The following is a 6,102-nucleotide window of genomic DNA, read 5'->3' as shown; positions in this document are numbered from 1 at the left end:
AAAAAATAAAAATAAAATAAAATAAATGAGGAGAGAGAAAATATAAAAAATAATAAATAAAAAACATTAATGAAGAGAGAGAAATCGGTGAGGAAAGAGAAAATGATAAAAAAAATTATATTAATTAAAATATTAAAGGGTAAAATGGGAAATATGCATTTAGAAGGGTATTTTAGAAGTTGGAATTTTTTTAAAAAAAGTGGAGGGTAGACCTAGAAATAGTTTTAGCACATTTGGGGTATTTTGGATAATCCCCCCCCTGGTTGAGAATTTGGCTAAAGTCCCAAACTTTTTGCTTGTAATATATAAAGCGGGGGAACTTCTATTCTACCCTCAATGTGCTACAAGGACTTCTAATACTACCCTCCTCTTGAAAAAAAAAAATTCCAACATCCAATCTACCCTCTTTTTTGTTAGATTACCAAAATAACCTTGTAATATTATTTTATATTTAATTTTTAATTAAAAAAATCTTTCCTACCCTAATTTCTCTCTCCTCCTTTTTCGGTTTCTCTTTCCTCTTTTTTTCTTCCATATATTTAATTTTTAATTAAAAAAATCTTTCCTACCCTAATTTCTCTCTCCTCCTTTTTCGGTTTCTCTTTCCTCTTTTTTTCTTCCAATTTCTCTCTCCTCCCACCATTAATCTCCACCAAGCTTTCTCTCTCTTCTGTGCTTTCTCTCTCTCTTTTTTTTCTATTTTGTCTTAAAAATCCAACGAAATTAGACGAAATCAAGGATAAATCAATGAGACAATTAGAAATATACAAGCTACTGTCAAAATATCGGTTTTTTCATGCACATTTATGGATCTTGTTATTATTTTCTTCTAATTTTTTATGTTTTTGTTGTTTTATCATTTGTAATATGTTATAGTCATATATATGTGTCATAGTATGTTATGACAATTCTGATTATTTTGAACCATGTGAGCACGTGATCTTGTGACCTTATGAACCATGTGACCATGTGACTATGTGACTATGTGACCATGCGACCATTGTCTATTTATGATCTTGTGATCATTGAAAAAGGCAAAAAGGTTTTTGGTGCTAGACCTGCTTGATAATTATCTTTCCAAAACTGTGGAATGGCATGATACTTTGACATATATGTTTCTTTTATTACACATTATATAGTAAGTTAACTCATATGATCATTGTTGTGACCAATGTGTGACCGTGTGATTGGAAATATGTAAGCTAATGTCGAAATCCGATTTTTTTCATACAAATTGGAGAGAATGATTAATTTAGAGTGAAGAGAGAGTCATAATTTTTATAATAATTGTGTGATGTATTTGTATTATAATATGTTACAAAACATTTGTACAATAATATCAAAGAACTGTAGTTAATGATGTTGTAATGTGTTTGTACAATGTAGTATTAAAACCTTTAAATAATATTGTATTTGTACCATACTAAGGTTGTATTATTGAAGATAAAATTTTGCATATATCTGATTCGTATTACTCACTAAATAAATTGACTCACACGAGCCAACGTTGTGACCCATTGTGACCGGCATGTGACCATGTGACCGAAGTGCAATTTTACACTATGTGACCACTGTGACCGACTGTGACCCGTGACCGAAATGTGTTGATAAATATAGGCCAAAATTTAATTTTAAAGCTTCGGAGTGGTTTATTAGAGTCTATATATCAAATATATATTGTGTGAGAGAGAATTTCAAAATATTTTAAGGGGATTATGGAATAAATATACCAAATTTGTCAAAAATACTCATAAAACATTATGAAACATATAGGAACACATTTGAAATAGCAACTTTGAAACCAAAAAATCGCAAAAACCATATTTTAATGTTCAAAACAATATAAAATAGACTTATGAGAGATATGTGACGTTGTTGATCGATTAAATTGACAAAAATCGCATGGATCGAAGGTTGTGACCGGATGTGACCGACTGTGACCCATTGTGACCAAAAAGTGTTGTGGGGTCCACACGAAGAACTAGTCAGAATTTTTTTTCAGATTTTTGTGTTTCGTGGGGCCCAGTTTGAATATTCAACCCCTCATTAACCCTATAATTTTTTCCTCCCAAATTTTAACCCCAAGTTTTTTCCCTCCCAAATTTTTACCCTAACTTTTTTCCCTCCCAAAATTTTTCAATTTCAATTTTAACCCCAAATTTTTCTCATCCAAATTTTAGCTCCAAATTTTCTTCCTTCCAAATTTAAACCCCAATTTTTTTCTTCACAAATTTTAACCCCAAATTTTCACCTACAACATTTTAAACCTATAATTTTCTATAAAAAACATTAAGTAGTTCAGATTTTTTTTATAATATGGGATCTATTTTGATCGGTTGTGATCGACTGTGACTCATTGTGACCGAAATGAGATGTGAGACCCATAATTTTTCTCTTATTCCATTGTGTGGACCACTTTGACAATTCAACCTAGATTTCTTGTGGAGACTACTTTGACAATTTAATTCATTTCATAATTGAAAAAAATGTAATTTTATTTTAACCTTATATTTTTTTTCTCCATCAATTTAAGTTTAAAATTTTTTATACAATAATTTAGACCCATATTTTACATAAAACATAAATAAATTCAGATTTCTAATAAACAGAAAACTAAATATAAGAGTTCATAATTTAGTCTACTGCCAAATAACGAAAAACATATCATAGTTAGGGTTCAAAACAAAATAAACAAAATAAATTTAGTGAAATAAATTAAAAATTTACACTTTCGTCTTCTGAAATATTTGTTGTCATGTCTTCCGATTCTACTCATGCGTTGATCAGCTCTATGAACATAGTATCACAAGTCAAATAGTCGCATCCTATGTAGGTCACGTGTTGCTTTATAATGCAGATGTGGAGTTCATACATCATCTCTTCCATGTGCTACAAAATAAAATAATATATGTCAATAATATTTTCTAAATATCATCGTGTGACACTGTGACCATGTGACTGTATGACTATAAAACTATATGACTATGAGACCGTGTAACTATGTGAACATGTGATCAGGTTCGTTTTCAGATGTCGTATCCAAAACTGAACTTTTCCATCTGTATTCCCCTCATACCCTTCCAAATAAAAAAGAAGTGTTTCTTCACCCCTTTCTATATGCAATATAGTCAATCGAAATCGTGTGACCTTGTGACCATGTGACCTTGTGACCTTGTGACCTTGTGACCATGTGACTATGTGATCATGTAACCATGTGACCATGTGACTCGTGACTATTGTATATTGTGATATAGGCGTACCTATATGACCCTGTGATCCTGTGAACTTTGTAACTGTGACCGTGTGACATTGTGACCATGTGACCTTGTGATCATGTGACCATGTGACTTTGTGATCATGTGATCATGTGACCTTGTGACCATGTGACCATGTGACCCGTGACTATTGTATATTGTGATATAGGCGTACCTATATGATCATGTGATACTGTGACCGTAATTCGACCTATATGACTGTCTTATTTGATCGAAACACAACCATTTCACTCAATTTGATCCATAAACCCGCAAACCAACATTCTATTTTGAAATCCCCAAATTTTAAAAAAACTCAAACCCCTAATGCTTTATCGTTCAAATCCCTAACCCACACTTCAACTCAACAAGAACACATCTCAAAATCAAACAAACTTGCAAATAAATTGAATTTTAATCTACCTTGTGTTCATCTAACTCCGTAATCTCCATAAGGTTCCTATTTTTGCTCGAAAAATGTGACGAAGATGAACATGAACTTGTCATTTCTTCGATGTCGTCATTGCTTCTTCTATCTCCTCAATTTTTGGTGGCTAAATAAAATTTGAAAAGCCCAAAACCCAAAATTTCTATCGATCAAATTCCAAAACCACACTTCAACTCAACAACAACAAATTTCAAAATCCAACAAATCTAAAAGAAATTGAAGTTTATAACCTACCATGTTTTTGTCTAACCTTGCAATTTCCACGCGGTTTTTATTTCTTCTTCGAATCTTGAATCTAACCGAAGATTTAAATAGAAAATAGAACAAAATGCAAAAGATTAGAAGTTTTGAAAGAGAGAGAACTAAAACCGTGAGAGTTAGGAGAGAGAGAAGAACAAGATTTATAAAGAGAGAGAAAGTGGAAGAAGAATAAAGTTAGGAGAGAGAGAGGAGAATAAAAGTAAAGTTACGTGACTTTAATTTTTTTTTTAATTTTGAATTTTTTAAATTGAAAGAAATAGAGGGTTTTTTGTCTTTTCATTAATATATGAGGATTTTATTGTCTTTTGCCATGGTGAATAGTGTTTATTGTTTAATTTTTTGTTTGGAGGGTAGAATGAGAAGTCCAAATAGCAGTCCAAGGGTATTGCAGCTATTTCCCCATATAAAGCTTTCACTGATCTCATTGTTAATTTCGGCTATGTACGATTGTTTTGGTATGGTGGTGATTCAATTCGGTTCGGTTCCGGTTCAGGTTTAATTCTGCCCTTAACCAATCCGATAGAGTAGAGTAGTCGGTAAAATATTCATTCGCTTTCGGTTCGATGGCTAAATCTCTCTCGAAGCGAAGCTCTCATCAATGGCGAAGTCCGCCGCAGCGGCAACTTCCTCGCTCATGCAAACCCTAAGGCGCTTCATCAAGAAGCCATGGGAGATAACCTGACCTTGCGCCGACCCAGAGTACCGGTCCGCTGTGCCGAAAGCGACCGAGTACCGTCTCCGTTGTCCCGCCACAACGGATGAGAAGCCCATCGTGCCGACCTCGAATCCCGAGACGGTCTACAACATTGTGTACCATTCGCGAGATCAGCGCCGAAACCGCCCGCCGCTCCGCAAGTATGTGCTGAAGAAGGACGATGTGGTTCAGATGATGAAGGAGAAGAAGACGTTCGATGTGTCGGAGTTTCCTAGGGTTTACTTGACAACCACGGTCGTGGAGGATGAGAATACCCGTGGCGGAGGCTACCAGAAATAGGTGAGAAATTCGATTAAGATAGCATTTCTGGTTGGATTGAGATTCTGCTGATTTCTATACGCTGGTCGGATTATAGATTTTGCTCAGACCCATCTGCATATGGACAAAAAACTGGACAGACTATAGTGAATTCCCTTATAGGATGAAGTTCTCTGTTTAGATGGATTTCGATTTGGTCTCCCTCATGGCATTAGAATGTCAATTTTGTTTTTGGGTTTAGCTTTGGAATTCTGGGTTTCTTAATAGTTCTCGATTAAAGTTCTTCTTAACGGTATGGGATTTCAAAATGGTGTTCTTAAGTGGTTTGCCAAGAACAATCTCCTGTGATAGTTTTGGGGGATTTTGAATGTGGGATTGCTGATTTAGTGCACAATGGCCTTTAGTTTTGTCCTGCAAGTGTGCATCTTCCCTGTCTTCTGGAGGAGTTTCTTGACGAGCATAAGACTTGTGATTTGGGATGTCACTTTTTTATGCCTATAAGTTAGTATAGTTGGTCTATATGGAAGAACATATATTTTATCAACTATTGCAGGAGGCATTAGCCATTAAGATAGTCTCTGACCAAATAGTGTGTGGTTAGCCGTTTAGATGCTGAAGCTTATTGTAGGTTTATTTCACCAGCTGAACGTAACTGAGATGGTTTACCATCATTAGAATTTCATTCTATCAGCAGTAAGGAACACGTGGGGGCAGAGTCGGCTTGTTAACGCATTATGTATTTTTCTTTATAGATGGGCTCCAAGATCGTTTGATGGAGGCTGTCAAAGGAATATTTGATGCGGAGAAAGAACAAGATGATAACTGAGACAGGAAATATGTTTCGATGTTTTATTGCATTGTGTCCATTAGGTATGATTGGTAATGTATGTGCTGCTTCACCCTTCTGCAGTAGCTTTTCCAAAAGCTAATTGGTCGTGTGGGGAATTGTTTTGACGGCTACAAATTAAGTGTAGTGTGATGAAAGGAGGAACTCCTTCATTATGCTTGGTGGGTGGTGGATATTAGTATATGCAGTTTATCTGGAAGAAAATTTTATTCTTGTTCAGTAAGGTGCTGATGATGGTTGCTGAATAATTCCTGAGGTGAATCAAGAAAATTGGCAGTGCCATTCCTGTTTGCTGCATCCTTCAATAGAGAATTCATGA

The 6,102-nt window shown here is 34.8% G+C and overlaps 1 pseudogene; it reads left to right on the top strand.

Annotated features, from left to right (window-relative positions):
• Window positions 1-4,472: 4,472 nt before the first annotated feature.
• Window positions 4,473-6,102, top strand: part of LOC104819398 — a 2,230-nt pseudogene continuing 600 nt past the window's right edge.

The sequence above is a fragment of the Tarenaya hassleriana genome, unplaced genomic scaffold (assembly GCF_000463585.1).
Source record: "Tarenaya hassleriana unplaced genomic scaffold, ASM46358v1 Cleome3, whole genome shotgun sequence".
In the NCBI taxonomy this organism is placed as follows: Eukaryota; Viridiplantae; Streptophyta; class Magnoliopsida; order Brassicales; family Cleomaceae; genus Tarenaya; species Tarenaya hassleriana.
Note: the sequence above shows the minus strand (reverse complement) of the source record. Positions and strands in the feature narration are given on the sequence as shown.